This window comes from Octodon degus, unplaced genomic scaffold, assembly GCF_000260255.1.
Source record: "Octodon degus isolate 3935 unplaced genomic scaffold, OctDeg1.0 scaffold00040, whole genome shotgun sequence".
Taxonomy (NCBI): Eukaryota; Metazoa; Chordata; class Mammalia; order Rodentia; family Octodontidae; genus Octodon; species Octodon degus.
In genome coordinates, this window is record NW_004524616.1 from 2,607,877 (window position 1) to 2,631,069 (window position 23,193).

The window sequence follows — 23,193 nt, forward strand, 5'->3', positions numbered from 1 at the left end:
CCTTGATGAAGCAGGAAAAAAGCATTTCTCGCTGGAGAGATGGCTCAGTGGAATAAGCACTTCCCTGGCAAGTGCAAGAACCTGAGTTCAATTCCCAGTTCTACAAAAAAAAAAAAAAAAAAGTATTTATCCTGCACTTAGAGTATTTGTGGAAAGAAGACACGTAAATAATGTGAAAGGATATATACCTGAATGGGTGCTAGCAAGAAAGAAATTAGGACTTTTGATGATGATTGCATATATAGTAGGTCATTTCTAAAATAATCATGGTTGGGCTGGAGAGATAGCCCAGCAGCATACACACCTGCCCGGTAAGCGCAAAGTCCTGAGTGTGATCCTCAGTACCAAAAAATTAAAAGTAAATGGAAAATACCTAAAAAATATTAAAATAACCCACAATCAGTGGTAGAAAAGGTATAGTTAAATCTCATGTTAAATATGAGAAAACTGTGGTCTGAAGAGATCAAACTATCACTCAGGTTATTAAATAAGCATTTAATTACCATAAAAGCACCTCTTGTTTACTGCGAGTTATGTGCCATGTACTGACAGCTAGTTTGTGATGTATTAAGTCCTCAAACCTCATCAGCGATTCCACATTTCATTGTAGCCTTCCTGTTACACAGATGAAGAAAGTGTGGCTCAAAGATTTGCCAAAGACAAAGCTAATACATGGCTGGCCAGGATTAAAATCTAGTCCTCTCTACCCCTCAACTCAGAGCTCTATGATACCAATGCACATTGATTACACATGTGAAATATATGCATTAATGTATCTTATTAAATAAAAAACCACATGGAACTCAGCCACTGTCATTTAATCTTTGGAAGAATATACTGGGTTTTTATACACAATTATATCTCATTTAATACATATTTGGCTAGGTAAAATATTAGACTACTACCAATTGAAGTTTATCTGTAATTTACCTGTATTTGTTCAGAGCCCATGGATGAAAATATAGTTTAACAATGTATAGATTATGCAGGTGTGAGGGAATAAGAATCATTTTTTTTCTTTTCTTACTTTTTTTTTTTTTGCCCTTGGCCTGTCCTCTGTAAACGTAAGTAGTTATTTAGTTTTCCATCTTTGGAAGAGTCTGTATCAAAAATGTTCTCTTCAGGCAACAGTTAAAGGAAAAGCAGGCCAGTTAATCATCCAAGATCTCAGAGGCCGATTTACACACCTGGTGTTCTGTCAATAACTAGAAATCCTGTTTTCAAGCACACTCTAGTCCATACTGGCTTCCACATGTTCCACAGTTCTTTCTAAGAAGAAACTCCTCATATCTGTAGTCCATGGAAACCTTCTCAAAACCTTCACATTTATTCATCCTTTTCCAAATTACCAAGCCAAGCCTGTTTCGGTGGCTGACGTCACAAACATAAGAAAAGAGAAGGAGAACCTTTCTAACTCTCCCTGATCCACATGGAAAGCATGCCTTCTGGCTTTTTCTTCTCTCTGCCATTGCAAGGTCAAGATGCCCTGAATATTTTTGCCTTGTGCTTAAAATTGTATGTCAAAAGGAATTCAGGGGGGGACCATTGATATACTCTTTGCCCTCCAGGAGCTCATTGTACCAACTACTATTTTTCTGTCCTCTTTCTCTTTATTACTCAGATCAACTTTTGGCACTTAACTCAGAAATCAAGGATCAGCTTCCTGTTCCATATTATCACTTAGTGTCCATTTTCAGAGGCCACTCTATTTTTTTTTATTTCTTTCTATTTTTTTGAACCAAGAATCAAACTCAGGACCTTGCACTTGCCAGGCAGGTGCCCTGCCACTGAGCTATATCCCCGTCCCCTAAAATGCTTTCTTGCCATAGCAACACCAAATAGAATGCCATGTCCAATTGAAGTGACATCCTGTTGCCAAAAAAATGACAGCAGGTGTGTTTCTGTTGCCTATAGGTGCTGCCCTACCATAGGTCATATTTTATAAGCTATGCTAACGTGTTGTGTCTCACCTAAGGAGTTTTAGTATTCCTGTGGTATAATTACTTTATTGATCTCCTCTAATAAATTATAATCTCCAAGAATTAGGGCCAGGTGTGTTTATTTTTCTTTACATTAATAGTATATAGAAAAATATAAAAGATGGACAGCTGGCTAGAGCCACATGAATGGCTGATGGACTAGAAGCCTAGCCTCCAAATAATAAAGACTAAGTCAAAGATTCTGACCTACTGAAGTATTTATGTTGGGTATTGTATGATGTACCATTCACATCAGGACACTTGTGAATATTAAAGAAGGAGGTGCTAATAATAATTGTAGAAAGACAGTCAAAACTCATGAGTGCTCTAGGTAATTTGGAACATACATCCACATTGTTAAGGATTTTCATCACCATAGACATTTTAATCCCAAGAGAGCTCTAATAATCAGGATTTTTTACCCTCAAAAGACTAGCCATCATGAGTTGATATATCTCATAACTTCTCTAATATGATGAATTCAAAGCATAAATACTCTAAAGAGCAAAAGAAAAGACAGACAACATGAAACAGAAAGATAGAACTTTGAAAAATGAGGTAGGCTTCTGAGATGCGGGGAACAGGGAAGACGGGGATGGGAAAAGAAATAAACAGCTAAGAGACATTAGTGATTATATCTTCTCTCTGTAATGAATATAAATCATCATGCAGTCTAACACAGACTAATATAAAGAACTAGACATCAGTTTAATGTGATGTAAATTTAAAATGTTTGCAAGTGACTCACAGAAATGCTCATAGTAAAATAAGCAGTATCTCTTTGTCTAAGAAATTCAAGTGATGATAATAATAGTGAAATTCTTAGGCTAAGGCTTTTGGAGGAGAGTTAAAGCTGGAAGAACAATGCAGAAGAGCTACCTACTTGAGGACTACACTTGTCTTTACAAAATCTCTTTATTGATTTGCCAAAAATATTTATTTATATATGCATATATGTATATGTATTTGAATAAATATATAAGTATTTATTTATTGTGCTATTTTCCAGGGTCTCTTATGATATGTAATGAAAACTCCTCAAGGAAAAAAATCTTACTTTCAAAGAATCAACAAAATTAGTGCTCTGTTTGACTGGCTGTAAGATAACGAAACGTGTTTCAGTTATTTAGAAGATTAGATTATAAATCAGACCCTGAGTTCCAAGATATTAAACTTGCAAATGAAAAAAGAGAATGGATGAAGCACAGAAGATCCCCAGATGACGAGAGACAGATCATCTGTATAAAAATGTTGATATAAAATATGGAACCTCTTAAACGCCAACTAAGAATTATATTTTGCCTCTGGATCTTATAAAAGATCTGGAATGTGGAGTGGGAGCTGCACAGGCTGCTGCGTGTTGAGGGCTCCCCGGGCACCAGGCTCCTCCACTAGGCACTGGAGAATACTTCATTCAATTTTTTCCCACTCCAGGGGGTTGATGGTGTGGTTGTCCCCATTTTACAGTCAATGATTTCTTCTGGTTCAGAACAATCAAGTAGCTTACACAAAATTGCAGGCAGTAAGTAGGTGGGGCCTCACACTGAGGAGATGCGGGTCTCTTAGCTGCTATGGGCGCTACTGATGGAGAAGGGGCAGCACAGGACACATGGCCATCTGCTCTCAGGTACCCGCAGCCCAGCTGGCTATGGGACCAACAGGTGACAGAGCAGCCTAAAACTAGAAGTCAAACTGTATGGGGAAGACTGAAGTACTTAAGAGGAAAAGAATATTTTAGGCAATAAAAGTTTCATGAGACTCAAAAGGCTGACAATGGATTTGCATCGCTGAAGTGTGAAAGAGAATCTAGTCCTTGTAAGGGGAGCTAAATGAATAAAATTACTCATTTGTGCTCCTGTGGTAATGTGGATTAGGCCATTTCAATTTTTTTCTCATCTTGGCTTTCTGACAGCAATGTCAAACTTATTTTTTAGTGCCCCAATGCCTGTAGGTACTGTAAGTTCCAAGTGAGACTTTATTTGTAGAATTTATAAATGTACAGGCTGGAACTTTTGTAGTCTCCCAATGTATAGAAAGTCAACTAATTTCTTTTCACTTCTAAATCTTTTATATAGTGTCTAAAGATACAGTTAAATCATAAACATTAATTTTGAATTATACAATGAGAAAATGTTAGTCCAGAGCTCAAATATTTTTTTTTTTTGTGAGCATAGCTTGAAAATTGGTTTAGCTTCCAAAATATGCCCAGTTTCTAGTGTAATATTCCCTTTTAACTTACCTTACCTCAACAAATGAAGTGATTACTTACTGGGTTTTTTTTGGAACTGGGGATTGAACTTGGACCCTTGCACTTGCCAGTGAAGCGCTTATTCTACTGAGCCATCTCCCTGGCCCCAATTACATACTTTTATTGAAAACTCATTCCTATGAGGATAGAATTGTTTGACTGTATTGTCATAGTCTCTCCAATGAATAATTTGATGGAAGCTAATTATTATAGTTCCAAAATAAATTTGTATTTGTCCCCTTGTCAGACATTAAAGAAGACTCAGTTATGGATTTAAGTTAATGAGATGAATTGCATAGGAGAGTTAACGGTGAGTCATCTTGGATCAATACTGTCTGCATGCGTGGTTGATCGTTTTCTCCTCTTTCCTAGAATTGCCACACTCTAATGAAGTTACAACTGGTTGTTCTCTAAATTTCCATGAAATTCCTAGGAGATAAAAGTCTACTTAGATCCTCATATAAATAATTGAAGCACAGCAGAGGATTGAAAAAGTATCTCCCATTGATAATAGAAAGGTTAAAGGTGGAATGAATGAAAAATATTTTTGACTGTCATGAAGAAAAAAATCCCACAGGATTGTGTCTTTATCACCTTTGTCTACTTGGCATTAATCAGAGAAGCCAGGACAATACCAAAATTCATCATACCTAGCTGTAAAGTTCAGAAAGGAATTAATCCTCCCACATTGCCTTTCAGACTGTAGTGGATTCTTGTGAGAAATTCCTATCATGCTGCTAGAAATCAGAATCGTTCTGAGTGAAAGGCTTAGGAGCAATGCTTCTTCTAACTGCGGTGCTCATGCAAAAAGTGTTTATGAGCACCCGTTTGCCACACACTATTCTCACTATTAGAGTTCCAAAAGTAAGCAAGAGAGATGATGTCTGCCATTGAGATTTAGACATGTCATACACAACATGAAAAATAATCAAATATTCTCACCTAATATGAGGAAGGTTTTTGAGTTTTGTGGAATATTATATAATGAATATAAGCTCTGATGTGTCCTGACCTATGCGTGTACACACACACACACACACACACACACACACACACACTCAGTTACATCTTCACAAGGCTTATGGTTACTCTTCTCCTTGTGGCCTGTACATTACATATTACTTATTAAGTGCTCTCTCCTTTTCTGAAATGCACGTCTTCATGGGTGAAAACTGTATTTCACTCATGTTTTAAGCCCAGCATTTAGCGCAGAATATAGAAAAGATGGTTGCTGGGTAATTCAATGATGGAACAGATGATTGAGATCAGCATGGTAATGTGATCATCAGATGAGCAGAGATGTTAAAGTTTGCTGTGGGTGATGGAAGCACAATTTTCATATTTTCCATGCATTCTTATTGGGTGCCCGCAGCACATAGGCTCTGTGTGGCGTGTTCTCTATGCTCTTAGCTTTTTATTCTGTGTAATAAATTACCAGAGACTTAGTGACTTATCTCACATTGATTAATGGGTCAGTTTCTTTGGGTCAGGAGTCCAGGCATGGGTTAACAGGTCTTTCTGCGAGGCTACTGTTTGCTGTCAAGGAGAAGGCAGAACTGGGCTCTCTGGAAAGGACCAAGTCAGGCTGGAAGTTGGCAAAGTTCATCATTTTGTAGCTGTAGGACAGTGGCACTGATGTGTCAAAGTTAGCAAGGAGAACAAGACTCTAGAGTGAGTTGAATAGAAATATGGAGTATACGTCCTTGAATAATGACACATAACGTGGATAACACAATGCAGTGAAAGGAGTGAATTTCATCGGAACTGCTAAGTCTTGGTACCTATGCAATAAATGATTACTCTCATTAAGTAGTCATTTGGAAATAACTTGTACTGTCTAACACAGATTACAAGGTTATAGAACATTGATGAGCTGAAAGAGGTGCTGCCTTCAGAAATTAGAAAGTCATGTCACCAGTCTGTCCCTCTCAAAGGCCTCAGCAAGCTGGGGTGTCACTGTGTTGCTAAATTCATTCACTATGAGCTCATCTTGCACTCAGTGGCCATGAAACATTGGTTAGAAGCAAGTAATAGACCAGTCCATAGGAATGGGCTATAGATTATGCAGGAGCTCAAGCAATAAAAGGAGGAGCTTGTGCCAGTCACCACAAAATCTGTGTGCTGTGCTTCCACTACAGAAATTGTACTATGCCACATTTTAAAAGGGGAATCCATCAGTAATTCTTCTTTGTCTATGCCTTAAAATCCAGAAGTGCTCAGGGAAAAGGCCTAAATAGCCACATTTCAGCACCAGTTTCCTCTGTGATCTCAACTTTAATAACTGTAATGCTGCCTTCAAGAAGAGGAGGAGATCCGTCCATGTGACTGGAAATGAATACCTAATATTCCCAGATGGTGTCTTCTCAGCCATGGCCTGGTGTTCTTTAAAGTGTGTCCTGGTCTTTTCTCTGTGCTGTAGCACACCTTTGTTCACTTCCTGGAAGGCTGTGGGATTGAAATGAGCTATCTAACAGCCACTTGATACCAAGCCGTGATAAATGGCTATTAGCACATTTGCCAGGCAAGGCCTTGTGTGCAATTCAGTTGCAAACAAAACTAATGTGCGTTTAGACCAAGGTCTTTAGCTCATTACTGGCAGAGACCTGGGCTAGCATTTCACTTTTGTTCTGACTCTGTAGCATATTAGCAACCACCCTTTATTTTTTGAGATGAGAATTTGTAGGACAAATAAGTTTCTGCAGCTAATCATTTTAGTCTGTGGCCACTGAGTGCCAGATGAACTCACAGTGAATGAATTTAGCAACCCAGTGACACCCCAGCTTGCTGAGGCCTTTGAGAGGGACTTACCGGGTGACATGATTTCCTCATTTCTGAAGTCAGCACCTCTTTCAGCTCATCAATGTTTTGTAACCTTTTATGTTAGACAGTACAGGTTATTTTCCAAATGACTTCTCAATGAGAATAATCATTTATTGTACATGAACCAAGACCTAGGCAGTGTCTAATAGGCATATTGCACACACTGCGTATTTGACATAATATGAAATTAAGCAATTTGCCAACATATAGTTACTATATGGGGAATGCGAAGGGCAAATTCAAATGTAAGGTCCTGCTCTAAATGTTGGATTCCTCAGTTCTACTCTTAGGAAAACATAGCAGGCACTCTCAAGATGAGATGAGCTATTTAGTGTAGGTTACCAAATTGCAACAAACTTTATTTTAGATACATATATTTAACTGGAATGTGTTCTACGTTCCTGTCTTTATGGGATAATCTAGTACAAAAGTGTGAACAAACTGACACAGTACATTTTGATACTTTTCTTTGCAGCTAGGATTTTGATTTTCATTTCTCTACTAGGTGCTTCTGAGAGTGACTTCTGTCTTCACTGTGACATGGTGCTTTCAATATATTGTAGGACAGGAGACATGATGATAAAGTATGTTAAAACTGTTTGTAAAATTGAACTAACCAATGAGAATATTTGGTAAATAAAGTTGAGCTGTAATAGATGGTATCCTATCTGGGGTTGCCCAGAGACCATGTGTGTTAGCTTTTGCGTTTCAGTTCTGTAAGACATGTCAAATATTGGTAGCTGTCTGTATGGTTTCTCCGGTTGTAGGTGCTTTGTTTTGCTTTTACTTATACAATCTGTAAAGGAAATGAAATATTTTCAATTTTTCCAAAGCAACATATTTGGTATGAGAAAATTAAACTGGATGGCAGTTTTCTTTCTTTCAGCGTATGGATGATATTTGTTGATTCCAGTGGGATGACAGACTTTTGATTTGGGGGTATCATCTTCTGCAGAGTGGTTAAGAGAATGCCTTTCTGTTTTATTTGATCAAATCTTCTCTTCACTAGAGTTTAAGCCATTGCAAATGTTCATTTCCTAATGCCCATATCAGTAGGGGCACTTAAGTCTCAGAAACAAAACGGCAATGCAGTAATGAGGGTATTAAATTGATGTGTTCTATTCAGCACCTGCTCCCAAGCTACCGAATAATGAATGAGCATGAGTTACACATTGTGAAAACAGGAGACTCTGCCTTCTTGGTGTTATGCACCAGGTAATTTCAAAAGGGGTTTGAAAGCACCTGCCTGGCAAGTCCAAGTTCCTGAGTTTGATCCCTGGAACCAAAAAAGAAAGAAAAGAAAAGAAAAGAAAAGGCCTTTGAAACTGCTTCTCACACAAGACCACACACTTGGGAAAGCTGAAAGGCAAAGAACTACCTGTTTACAAGTTAACATGTAACTAGGTTGGCTTGAACTTTTAATAAGAGAGTTTGAAGTTAAGAGTTGCCTTAATATGCATCCTGTGACTTGCTTCAAATTAAACTTTAATTGCAAGGTGTATGTATGAGTATAAACCACGAACTTCAATCTTTTAGGCTTAGTCATGTTACATGTAGATCTTATCACCTATGTGTGTTCCAAGAGTGTAGTTCTGAATACAGCTTTGAAAAACAAGAGCATGCTTTCTGTTCTCTCAGAGCTTATGCTTCAGGTGAAGAATAAGACAAGGAACCAAAGACATAAGTAGCTATGTTTGTAGCAGACTGTGTTTCATGATTTACAAAGTAAATAAGGATCTAAGCACAGGTTTTGGAGTAGAGGCAGTGAAGCATTCTGCTCCAAGCTAATGCAGGCAAGTCCCTGGTATTTCATCTGAGGCTAGAAGGAAACAGATAGCTCAGAAGTGAAAGTTGTTGTCTCAGAGCAGAATGAAGGGTATCATGGTTTGGGCAGGTAAAAGGGAGGCAGCACGGTGCAAGAAGCCACAAGACACAAGCCCAGGCCGCATCGTTGTACCATGTTTCCTATTTGTGACTTAAGGACAGTGTGGCGCCAGCATGAAGGGGGTCTGTTGGCTTTGCTATCCATTTGATGTTGATCATAGCATTCCCCATGGGTGGTACATAAGGATAGGCACGGTAGGAGTGGCGTCCGCTGGCTCCTATGGACACCGAGGCAAGAAAAAACCACTGAGATGAGAAGCCCTCCCTGGTGCACTGCAGATAAGAGACAGGCACCCTGTTCCTGTGACACACTAGAAAGCCAATGTTTTAAATTTTGTAAACCTCACAGTCTCTGCCGCCACCCATCAACTGTGTTATAGTAGATTGGAAGCAGCCAGAGATAATAATGTAAATAAATCAGTTTGGCTGGGCTCCGGTAGAAATCAAATCAGCTTGGCTGGGCTCCAGTAGAACTGTTATGGACACTGAAGTAAGATCATGAGAGAACAAGAGGGAATGAAGCATATGATTGGGTTTAGCTTGGTTCACAGGTAGTAAGTGAAGCAGCATCATTATTATGTCACGATGGTTCAGTGACAGGTGGAACTTTGTATTCGTTTGGCACACGTAGTTTACCCTCATCCTCTGTCTGTCTAGCTCTCCCTGCATGGGACACTTGCCCATTATTTGTTCAATATTTTCTGCCAATTGTTTCAATAATCAGCATGTGCCACCTACCGTATTAAGATTTACAGCTGTCATTTAATTAAACTGCCATGACTCTATCAAGTAGACACAACAGCATTGCCGTGAGGCTGCTCTTTCATTGTTTTAATCCGGGAGGTAGGAGGATGAGAGCAAGCCAGAGCACTCATTCCTGCTAGGCTGCTGAAGTAGGTCAGTTTCGTGGTTTACACAGTGCTGTTTCTTTTCCTCTTGATCATCATCATAGGCGGCTTTCAAATGTTGGGGTTCAACAGAAGAACACAAAGTTCAGTCTGCACCACGGCAGCTCCCAGCGGGCGGCTGTGTGCACCCTCAAGCCCTCTGCTTAAGCAATCAGAGTCACATGTTTTGCTACTTATGGCAAAACCTATTCATAACCAATGCACTGAACAGCACAAGCCCTGAATGGTTATCCCCACACAGCAGCAGTTTTCATTTAAGCAATTTATAATACCACATTGTCCGTGGAGCCCTCGTACTGTAGTGTCTCCTAGATTGCTTATTTTCTAGATTTAATTTTTTTCACTGTCCTATGCCCAACTTCTATTTTTTTCCTACAGTATTGCTATAGACATTGGATGTCCCCTCTGATCTTTTTCCTTGACTGACCTTTAGACTTTCGGCTACATCCCTTACCTACCTACAGCTTCAGTTCTGCCTCCTTCATAGCTTTAGAGCAGGGATGTACATAACCTGTGTCCCAGTCCTGAGTCCACTTGGCGATGGCTGTGTGACTTAGAAAGCTTCCAAATCTCTCTTGAGCTCAGTATCATTATCTGTAACATCAAAATGATAATAATAGCTTTCCCAAGTAGGTTTTTTTTTTTAACATATGAAATACTTAGCCTGATTACTGACACAGACACATAACCAATACAGGCACTTTACTATAAGCCTGTATGCTTTACAGGATGCCTAAGGCACTCATCCTAGGCTGTGGAGCAGCTAGTTACATTCCACCACTGTTTGCTGGGCACGGAGCCCGCTGTGTCAGTGTTGCCATCTCTGGGGCTTCCAAAACCTGAGCTCTCAGTCTGCTCGCAAATGCTTCCAATGCTGTTTCCTGATTTTTTAACGTTTGTTGGTGCTTCTGAGAGTTAATTTACCTCATTGTCAAGTGGCAAGTTTATCTGTTTTTACTGCCTAAGGGAGTATGTTCACCCCTGAAGTTGAAATGGAGTTTAGTTTTAAGTTCTAATTGAATACGCCTCTTTATTGCCTCATTAAAAAAATATTATTGTAACAGTTTATCTGTTATTACCAAAACTCCACAATTGGTCTCATTCTTTTTTTTTTTTTTTTTTTTTTTGCTTCCTTCTAATTCATAGATGTTTTCCTTTGCTCTAGCTCATACATTTCTTTACTTTAACCCTCTGAGGGTTGAAATAAAGCCCCAAAGTGCATGCATTCAGTATGGTCTCAGCAACAGTGTGATTGGGCAGAGGCTTCTAATGCTTTGTGTTTTGCTTTCTAAGTCATAAAGTGCATTAAGTGTGACCTCGGTTCCCATCTGTGTAACTCTGCATCACTGGAAATAATGGTAATGAGCATGCACTGGTTAATATTAAACCATGAGGCAGAAGCTTTCCCATGTACATATTCTGCTTCCAAAGACTGCTAGATTTCTTTTTAAATTAAGTTACTGGGACTGTGGTACACAAACACACTTTTCTGTGCTCTGGGGTGTCTGTAACACCAAGAAGAACAGAACTCATCTTCATAGACCAAAAGTCTTTTCTCCACGGTAAGAAATATAAAATTTTATTTTGTAATGAGAGATTGTGTGTATTAATCTATATTTCACTGCTATAATGAAATACTTGCAGCTAGATTATTTTATAAAGAAAAGAAGTGCCTTTAGTTTAGCCTTGCAGAAGCAGAAATTCAAACTCAGCCCTTGGTATGGTGAGGGGACCCTTAGTATATAATGGCAGATGGCAATGCAGTGCCAGCAACCCCAACAAGAGGAAAGCACATGGTAAGAAAAGATGCCACCCTAGGAAATCTCTTGTCCTCCCACTGAGTGCTGCATCTTGATGATGCCACCTGCCCTCAGCAGCTCCTTCCCGGAAACCAAATCCTCACGTAAGAGCGAGAAATACCATCAAATTGCATTCAAAGCTTCTCAAGGTGTGATAGCATACAAAATGCATGTGATTTTCAAGTGTACAATAGGGATCTGTGAAAAATATTACACTTTCTGCAGAGCAGTTTGCATATGTGAAGACCACACATCAGACCTCTGAGTACAGTACATAAGGGCATTCTTTTCTCTCCTTAGTGCAGTAGAGAAACTTTTGAAATATAAACTAAAATTACACCTTACAATCTTTGATTGTAATACCAGCTCTATCAGCTTAATGTCTTGTAATCTTGGTCAAGTAAATGAAATTATCTGAACCACTTTTTCTTCATCTTCAAAAATGGGTGTAACCTTTTTGCTAGACAGTTATTGTGAGGAATAAAGTGTGACCTATCAAGTGACTTCTGATGTGTGGACAATAAGTGGTAGCTGTAACCATTCTAACTGCTCATAGGAAGTACAGCATTCTCAGAACTTACTGTTATGGGCCGGGGAGATAGCTCAGTAGAATAAGCATTTACCTGGCAAGTGCTAGGTCCTGAGTTCAATCCCCGGTACTGCAAAAATAAATAAATAAAGCTTAAAAAAAGAAAAAAGAACTTGCTATTGATTCTCCTCCAAGTGTCCCTTTCTGGGTCCATATCAGAGTTGCTAATCAATCTTGGTCCTTTTTCCACTTGAATACAGAGCCCCTCCCAACCCATAGAGGCAGACACTATGGGTTGGGAGATAAAACAGCCAAATGAGTAACTGTGGAAAGAACATGGAAATGAATCCTCCCCTCTGATATTTGTGGGCCGTGTGATTAAGGGGGAAGGCAGCTGTTTCTTTATTTATAATTGGCTTTCCTTTCCTGGTTTATCCAAGTGATAAATTAATGACAAGGCCTGACCTTCTGGGAGGCTTCTTTAGGACAAGGCTTGGTTGAAGCATAGAGGGTCAGCATTTAAGGCCTCAAGAAGGTGAGCTGATCAGGCTGGTCTCGCTGGTGCCCTCCTTACTTGCCTGTGTTGCCCTCATGTGCTAATCTCCTGTGACACTGTGACCTCATCTGTGTCACATTGTAAGATTTTAACATAGTGCATGTTCATTTTGAAAATCTAGAACTACTAAGGCACTCCTTCTCTTACCCTGACTTAATGTTTCTTTGTAACGCCCCCATCTGGTCTCTGCTGAAGAAGTTGAATCTTTTTTCATCGGATGATCTTCCGGTATCTGTTCCTGATGACCCTATCTCCTTCCACAGAGCCGTGTCTTAGTTGAATTAATATTTTGACAACTTGCATAGGTTGTGGGGGGATTGGAGCTGCGTGAGACACTGGCACAGAGACACTGGCTTTTGTTTTCCTGAGTGGGTGTGTAATAGCTAAACTATTAAAACACTTGAGAAGAAACTGCAAGCCATATTGGAGAAGGCACCTGAGTGACTGACGGCATTAGTGAGCACAATGGTATTTTGAATGACAGTCTGGGGAAAAAATCACTTAACTTCATAAAGATGTACCAAATGACATTCTTGTGGATCGAAAGATGCTCCTCCCCTCACTACCTCATGATAATGAATAGGATTAGCATTATTTATTAATATGTAATGCAATTGGATCTGTGGGTTGGGATGAGGAAAGCCAAGCAATGCTATCCATGGAAAGCTGGCTGCAAGTCAAATGAATACACGGATATGCACCATATGTATGTTGTTGGCAGTATTCACAGCAGCACGTAAAAGCACAGAATTCCTTTACCTGACCTTGTGATAGCTTTTGTCACCTCATATTTCCTTGAAAAAAATCTGTGAGACATACAGGAGTTGAGCAAAAGCAGCCACTTGGTAAGAGAGGATAAGTGGCACGCACTTGACAGATAATATATATCTTAGTTCCCATCAGGAATCTATGTATGAATATCACACCCATTCTGCAGATGAAGAAGGAGGAGTAGCTATAGAGTTTACATTACTTGCTCAATAAACACAGCAAATACTGAACAGATCTGGTATTATAAACAAAAACATAAGGTGTGGGCCGGGGAGTTAGCTCAGTAGAATAAGCGCTTGCCTGGCAAGCTCAAGGTCCTGAGTTCAATTCCTGGTACTGAAAAAAAAAAAAAAAAACAGACACAAAAACAAGAACAACCATAAGGTGCAATATTAGAGCTTGATACCTGTTCCATAAATAATTTAATTCAAAAGCTTTTCACTTCTGCTTCCTGTTCCAAACTATGTTTTCCTATAATTTTACCTTCCACTTCCCTTACTCTTCTCTTGATAAAGATCTCTCTATATGAACAACACACTTTGTGTGATACCAGTGTGTTATAGAAATATATGTATAGTTGTTCATCCTCAAGAACTTGAGGATGACCTAGTCTAAGAGAATATGATGTTACCTGGAATTGAACTTAAATTGAGATCCAGTCAAGAAGCTATAGGAGACAAAGAAATTGGATTGGGTTTAGATGTGCTGATATTTTTGTTTGTTATTTTCACACACCCCATCTTGGATTTCAGGGTTAGCAAGTTGATTCCAAGGTAGGTGCAGTGAAGGGTTTTAATTAGCCTGTTAAGCCCTGCTAATGTCTTGTAAGCTCACTCAAGTGAGAATGCCAGATATATCAGTTCCACCTTGGACCCTGCCACAAGGAGCGTTGTGTTTCCAGCCTGCTATTTATAGTTCTAGTAGAGGGAATCAGCTGATTCGACAGCACACAGCTTGTTGTGTTTTGTCTAAAATGCAATGAAGAGTTCCCACAGACTATGTCCCTAAAATTGGCCTTTGCCATGCCCCCAATTCACAGCCCCTGTCTGAAATTAAAAGTTCAAACTGTACAGAAATAACTTCTTTATCATTTTTACTCTAATATGTAGTCACACATTTGCTAAATTGGTCAAACTTTTAGTTGGCCAACAGTAAATAACTGCATCTGGTATAGAGGATGTCTCAGTTACTTTTCTTTCATTGCTGGGACAAAATATGCAATACTCAAAATTAAGGAAAGAAAGGCTTATTTATCTCCCAGTTAGTGGAGGCTCCAGTCCATACTCAGCTGGCTCCAAGGCAGAGTGGTACATAGTAGAGGGCAGAAGCTCAATGCAGAAAACAGCAGTGGCTGCAGCAGCTGCTTCTCTTTTATCCATATATTGTATTTAGGTTATCCATCCCCAGGACAAATGTAGCACTCACACCCGTAATCCCAGCATTGGATCATGAATTCATCACAAACTCTAGAAGCCTGCCTCAGTGACTGCATGAAGCTTTGTGGGGACAACTATACACAAACTCTAACAGAGAGACTGTTTCTGTTTGGTTCTTTACTGATTTTGTTTGTTGTTTTGTTTTGCAGGGTTTATAGTATTCTAGAAGTTGATAAGCTAAGAGATCAGGATTCATTCATCCATTCATTTTTATGAAATTTACTTAAATGTGCACTTTGTTCTGGTCACTTTTATGAGGCCCAGAAGATGTAATATTACACAATACTGAAAAACATATTTTTCTACTAGAACTTTCAGTCTAGTGGAGGGGAGAAAAGTAATAAACAAAGGACAAAACTCTGTAGTGATAAGTGTTATGCTAAAACTAAGACGAGGGTGATGAGTTTAGGGTTGAGTAGGGGAGTGACTAGGATTTTGTGGTCAGAAGTGAACTGAGGCAGAGGTTGTTTTAGTTGAAATTTGAATGTGAATAAGCCAGCCATGCAAGAATCCAGGCATCAGGAACACAGCCATGAAAGGAGAGTGCAGGTACGGTAGGAAGGCCACGAGGCTGGTGCGTGCTTGGTGTGAGCCTGGGAAAGGCAATATGAACTGAATTAGAGCAGAGCTGGGGCGTGGAAGGCTGAGGGCAATTGTGTAAATCTTATTCCATGTGGAGGGTGAGCCAGTGGTGTAAGTTTCCTTCCTCTGGTGGGAAAGAGAAGTGGGTGAAAGTAAGGAAATCCTTTATTGTTCAACACAAGGGGGCTGTGGAAGAAATTACAAGCCTCTCAGCGGAGCAAGCGGGGTGTGGGGTTTTTATTGGGTTGGACTTGAGGTGGAGCTTACATGGACAGTATGTTGTGGTAACCCATGCTGATTCGGGAAGGCTTGTCACACTCAAAGAAGGAAGATGAAGTCTTATTCTGGAAGCAGGGAAAGGAGGGGGAGGAAGTGGGCCACGTGCCGTTGTTCCTGGCCCCTGCCATGTTGGGTCGCACCATGATGGCGGGGCAGTTTCTTTACGTGGGCAGAAACTCATCAAATGGGAGCTATTAGGGAAGATGTGTATAATGCAGAACTCCATTCTGGGTGTTATAAACAATATTTTAGGAGGAAAAGCAAGAAGGAGATGCAGTTGCACTACTTCAACCGAGAGATGACTGTAGCAGCAGAAATATTAATTCTACTACTAGTTTATTTATTGATTCTTTGAAAATACAAAACATTTAAACTATTTTTAAGTGATGAAGTATATTGAGTATAATATTGTTTTGAAGTTGAAACCACTCTGCATCTGCAGAATTTTTCTATCATTCAAACTTAAACTCTTTATCAAACCGTAAACCTCCCTTTTTCATCCCCTCAAGCCCATAGGAGCCAATATTCTATCTTCTATTCCCTTGAATTTGACCATTTCAAGTACTTCATATTGCTGGAATGACACAATAATGGCCTTGTTTTTGTCTGCGCTCTTTCTCTTAGCATAATATCTTCAAGATTTGTCCATCTTATAGCAGGTGTTAAAATGCCTTTCTTTTTAAAATTATTTTCCTTTATCCTTCATGTTATTTTTTAATGTTATTTTATTTTAAAGAGTAAAGCCAGAAACAAAAGCACAAACAAATAGCAGAAACAAAGACAGAGTAACACGCAACAATACATATCATACATATTTTCAAAACAAGAATAGCAATGCTTGATATATTACATATTTTTATCACCAAATTTGTTGCTCAGATTAACAGATACAGGTCTGAAAGACTGGACAAATAATTGGACATTAATGTTTGCTTTCACTAAACCTTAATTTTCTTATTTATTCATTTTTGGTGGAACCGGGGATTGAACTCAGGCCTTTGTGCTTGCCAGGCAAGCGCTTATTCTACTGAGCTGTCTCCCCGGCCCCAATTTTCTTTTTCTTGACCTTTTTACTTTACTATTTTTTAACCTTATTTTAAAGAGAGTATTGTAATAATTGATAAAACATTAGAAAGAGTGCACCCTTAGAAGAACAAAATGAGAGGTATCCAGCCGTGCTTTTTGCATTGTTGTACATTGCTGTCTTCGATGTGTTTGCTCAGACTGTAGATATTAGCATGTCGAGTTAGTCAAGGTGAAAATTTTAAACATTAACTGCTATTAAAAAAATGCATGGAAGTTAGTAATACAATCATCTAGCTATCTTGTACATTTACTTGTATGATTTATTCTACTTCCTTTTCCCTCTCTTTTCTCCTTTCCCTCATGTTTGTTCTTTATTTCCTTATATACAGTTTTTTTCCATTTTATTATTTCTATTACATCTTTCAGATTTTATCTATTCTTTCAGGTTTTACACTAGAGAGACAATACAGTAGTGACATATGTGGGTCTGATTTATTTCACTTATGAATATAGTGTCTAGTTGCATCCATTTGCCTGTAAGGGCTTCAAGTTTGTCTTTTTTCTATAGCTGAGTAATACTCCTTTGTATAAAAATATCACATCTTTTTTTATCCATTTCTCAAGTGATGGGCATTTTGGTTATTTCCAAGATATGCCTATGACAAATTGTGCTGCTATAAACATGGGTGCACATATATCACTATGATATGATGTTTTCAGTTCTTTGGGAAAAATTCCCAGAGGGGGAATAGCTGGGTTCAATGAGACCTACAATCCTAGTTTTTTGAGGCATGTCCACACTGATTTCTACAACCTACATTCCCACCAACAGTGGAGAAGGTTTCCTTTTTCCACACAGCCTCTCCAGAATTTGTTATTAATTGATTTCTTTATAATAGCCATTCTTTCTGGAGTGAGATGATATAATAATGGTATTTTAATTTACATTTCTTAAATGGCCAGTGCTGTGGAATATCTTTTCATGTATTTTTTTGCCACTTGTATTTTTTCCTCTGAGACATGTATATTTATTTCAGATGCTCATTTTTCAATTGCATCTTTGAATTTGGAGAAGGATTCTTTTTTTTTTTTTTCTTTTTTTGGCTGGTTCAGGCTGCCTTAAGGGTGATTCTGGTGTGGCACATGGAGCTAGGGATTGAACCGTGGTCCCCTGCACCTGCTGAGCTTGCCCAAGCAGGCACTTTAAACAACTGCGATAACTGCGAGGCCCAGCTAACCCGCAAGCCCCCCTTATGTGTGAATTCACCACTATAAGTTTCCTTCCCTGTTCACTAGATGCAACAGTGTCTTCAAGGTCTCAAAGTCTATCTTCACTTTTATTCAAACATTTTTGCAAACTTTTAATGGAGTTTCCAATTTCCTATATCTCTTTGAATCTGTTTCATGCATTCTATTTCTTTTCTATATTGTTCATTCAAGGTTTCCATTATTTTTCTGTTCTCTTTTTAATCAATATCTTTAGAAAAACTTAGTAATTTTTTCATTATTGTTATCATTTCTTTTTTTACCTGTGAGCTTATTTCTGATCTCATTTCGATACCCTTCTGCAATTTTTTTTTTTTTTACTTCAGTTGCTATTATTTCAGAGATTTCAGAGGTGTGCCTTCTAGATTCTTCTATGCTGATATCTCCTGGGTTTGTGCTGGCTGGGCTCGGGGCCTCAGACTGCATTTTGCTTTCTTTTTGTCATTTTCTATTTCCCAGAGAACTCTTTATTTTGATTTCTGTGACACTTTTTTTGTGAAAATTTCAGAGTAGGTAACTATATCACTGCAATCAGAGCCTCCCTGTAAAGGACAGTTCCATCACTCTGTGCTGCCGTTCTCCAAGGCTTAGTCTTCTGTACAGATATGCTCCCTGAAATTCATTTAATTCTGTGATTCTAAGTATTACTTGAACATCAAATAATGACATATATGAAACATATTTCCAGTAGAGCCAACATTTTGGCCCTAGCCTTTCAAGGTCAGTGAAGAATCAGACATAGGAGCACCTATACTGTAACACCATGTAACTCAGTTGTGTCCCAAATTTTCTGATCAAGAAGACTATGAGGCCACAGAGGAAAGTGATCGATGATGTAGAGTGTGCCTAAGGAGAGTCACATAGAGAGAAAACATTCTCTCGCTTTCACAGAGAGCAAATTCATCAAACAATGGCTGTGACTCATCTACATGGCAGACGCTAACAAAGGATCTACAAACTGCAGTACAGGGTTTCAGGGTACATCCAGAGGGCATTTGACTGACCTTGTCTGATACAGAAGTCACATTTCTTGTTATAAAGGTCTTGCTTTATCTTGGTCTTAACCATCCAGGAGAAAAGTATAAAAATGAGGTATAAAAAGTAAAGCTATATTAATATGCTGAGGTTTAAAAAGTTCAAGTCAATTATTTCTGACATTGCCAGTCCTAAAGATAACCCACTACGGTTATGGATTACTGGACTATATTGGATTATTTTGCTGAATTCATGCACCTACAATATTTAAATGGCAATGGAATACACATCTCTGACAAAACTAAACAAAAAAGGGGATGTAAATGAAGGACCATTTTGTATCTGTATATACAAAATAGTTAGGATAGATATACAACTACTTTCTCTTAATTCAATGAGAAGAAAGATTTGTACTAATAGTATTTGGACAGGATATCATGTCTCCATCTTGTACTATAAATGACTACTATGAGGACGACAATATGCAATGTATTAATTATTGTAACTGCCCTACTAACCTGTTTTGAAACTGTCACATTGCTATTTGTTTCTCAATAAGATTAATAAAAAAATTACAGTCCATTGTCAGCCACCTTTCTCTCCAGATCTGGCACCATGTAACTTGGCTCCGCCCCAGTGTCAAAATGACAATGAAATGCAAATGCTTTTAGCAGTCAGGCCACTGAGGCCACCATGACAGCACAACTGAAGACATTAATGAAATAAGATTCCCAGAATCGCTAGAGACAGGGCCAAGAACAGTGAGATACATGCGTCCAAAGTGTGCTTTGAGGAGGATTAATGGCAGTGTGTCTTTTACTGTAATAACCTTTGTAAAATGTAAACATCCAATGTATATTTCAATCATATTGACTATATAGTCTATAAAAGGCTTTTGTAAATGATTTAACAAAATATTGTGTCAGTGAATGTAAGGGTTGCGCTTTTGCTATTGTTCATTCATTCATAGATAATGTGTCAAGAACTTTATAATTTTAAATCAGGCTGGCATTTTTGGATTTGGACAGTACCTGATTTCTGAACATGACTTTATGTCAAGATGCCTTAGAGGAGTGTTTGGTCTTGGACAGATTCCTGTTCTGTCTGTAGACAGTTTAATGTTTAGGGTGTGGCTGAGCTGGAGAATACTCATTGTTCAAAGCTTTGCAGGTAATTCTGAAGTATATTGATGCTTTCTAGCCACCAGTTTAAACTATATTCCAGCCTTGAATAAAAAAATCGTTTTAGAACACGTTATTTCATATTTAAAGTTACTTGGAAAAACTGAATTGATATCAGAGGAAGGAAATGGAGGTAAAATTCTGCACTGGAAAATCTCAACTTGCTCTAGTAGTACTTTTAATATAGCACACTGGATTTCTGTTCATTTTTCCTTCCCATACATAGGTAAACAATTTTGCCATACTTCAGTCTCCCCTAGTGACAATAATCTTCTCTGTAGTTACCTCGTTATGTTCCAGGGAAACTGTGTAGTTATAAATCTAAGATTATGTCGTTTGTTTTATGTGTCTCAAATTCACTTGTTTTACGTTTTTATTGGATTTTTCTCATATTTTCCCCTAAATTTGCATTTACAATGAACTTGCCACCTTATCACTTTATACCTTTATGGCGTGGCTCCTGATGAAGCTTCCTCATCTTCCTAGCCCCAAAGCACTGTGCTTCATTTATTTTTATGTTATCTAAGAGCAGTGACTTACCATGGTGGATGAACATTTGCTGAATGAGTGAACAAAAGGTTTGAAGTAAGAAGCTTCACAATTAACTGTTCCCTCTCTGTGCTCCATTTCCCTAAGTTTCAAGGTAGTTCTGGGAAGTTTAGTAGGCTCAGTGCTGTGTAAATTCTAAAAACAAGGAAAATAATGTTCAGAGACTTAAAGTAAACTCATAAAACATCAAATCAACAGCCCTTCATTCCCCCCAGCAAGTCCTCATAAATTTAGGCCAAGGAATCTTGGTGTGGGTTGTGCCACACTCAGCTTTTTCCTTTGATGCTCACTGGATTCAAAACTAAAAGAGGAAGAAAGGGCCCAATACTTGGTTAATCTCGAGCTTGAGGCTGTAGGGAGGCTGGGTTGGATGCAGTAGCATTCTAGTCTATGCTTCCAGATCTGCCTTTCTGAGGGCTCTAGAATCACTCTGCATGTTGTTTAGGGACCCCCAAGTGCTGTGGATCCAAGTGATGGAATATGATACTAACCAAGATGCCATCGCTAACGTCAAGGGACTTGAGAACATAAGTGTGATAAGAAACAGTGAGCATACATGTGATGCCTGTCATGGTGGAAGAGCAGTGAGAACACATAGCAGGGTCATTTGGCCTAGCAGTGGAAGGTCACTGATATGTCCTTGTAAGAAGCAGCATCTGGACTACAAGGTCAAGGGAGAATCTGGGTTGTCTGATTGCAGTAGTGAGAGGGGGTGACATAGGCCAGGAAACAGCACCTCTTGAGGAGTGAGGAGACACGGGGAGCATTTGAGGACCCCAGGCGCGTCTGTATGCCGAAGCACAGAGCAACATTCTGATAGGGCTTTTATGCCTCATGCATGAGTTTGGACTTGATGATTCCTGAATGGAATTTGTGCAAGAGATTGGGCTAGAACCTACAATATTATGATAGCACTTTGCCACAGAAACTGAAATTAAAATTGCAGTTGATAATACTCTTTTTAGTAAATTGTGTCATGCACTAGGGAAAAATTTCCCACATGTATAGATGAGTAGTCTATGGATCCAGAAAAAAATGGATATGGGGTTTTGCTACATAGTTCAGACTCCCAGTGATCCACCCATCTCAGCCTTCCTAGTGCTGAGGATTACAGACATGATTACAGGTATGTTCCACCACGACCAGAACAGTACTGACGCAATGTGTTAATTATCGTAACTGTCCTACCAATTTGATTTGAAACTGTCTCATTGCTATTTGTTTATCAATAAAATTATGGTAAAAAAAGAAAAAAAAAGGAACAGTACTGGGGATCAAACTTGGGACCTTGCACTTGCCAGGAAGGTGCTTGTGCCATGGAGCTATCTCCTCAGCCCCAAGAAATAGTTTTAATAACCTAACAAGCTTGATGAAAAGGTTTCCAAAACCTACAAGGTAATCCATGTCACCTGGATGTTGGATGCAGCTTGCACTTAGTTCTGTTTGTAGCCAAGCAACTGTAACCCGATATCATGAAAAAAAGGGGTGGCGGGAGCAGCCTTATCTGTCAGCGGTTGTCTCAGTTACTCTTCTGTCATTGCTAGGACAAATACCCAACACTCAAAAATGAAAGAAGGAAAGGTTTATTTAGCTCACAGTTACTAGAGGTTTCAAGACACTGAAGGAGAGGCTGGGGCGCTGCTGTGACCAGGATGACCCTCTCCACATTGCTGAGAAAGCACAGGCTAGCCAGTTTCAACAGTTCAAGCCTCTCTGGCCCCGCCCTCAGGCCCCACCCTGGTCCTCTGGTCCCGCCCCTCAAGCCACTCGTTGCTCCTCCAGCTGTCGTCTGCCCCATAACTTACATGAGGCTTTGGAGGGACAACTAGATATAAACCATAACAGAGGTTAAGGTCACTTTTTATTCTAGCAACATAAAAGCCACTTGACAAGGCTGAAAATGTGTTCGCAAAACCTGTTTCAGAAGTTCTGCCCTAATAGCATCTGTGAATCTCCACTGAAGGGCTTTAATGGTACATTAGGAAGGGCAGTGAAAAGTTTGAGTGGGGAGGCTGTAATAGCCCAGCACGCTGCTCTCTGATGAGGAGGGGGCGTATGGTATTTATTTCATAAGACCTTCAACAACTCTGCTCACTAACGAACTACTCCCTTCATTAGAAGACAGTGGCTTTTCTCGACTCCCTGGACTATTTGCTTGTTTGCTTCCTTGTTTATATAATGGAAGCTGAACCCAAGGCCTTGGCACCAATTTCTATACACATGCCCATTTTAATTTTTTCTTTATTTGCCTACAGGGTCTCACTAAGTTATCCAAGCAGTACTCTTTACTTCTCATCCTCCTGCCTCAGCCTCCAAAGTGCTGGAAATACAGGAAATTTCACTTTTATTTGACTAGTGTTTTCGCTTTTAAAAAAACGACGTTGTTAGCAGTGTATAATAAGCTA

The 23,193-nt window shown here is 39.1% G+C and overlaps 1 protein-coding gene across 3 annotated transcripts in view; it reads left to right on the forward strand.

Annotated features, from left to right (window-relative positions):
- Stk32a (serine/threonine kinase 32A) overlaps positions 1–23,193 on the forward strand; it is a 121,854-nt gene that overhangs the window by 64,080 nt on the left and 34,581 nt on the right. The window lies entirely within an intron of this gene.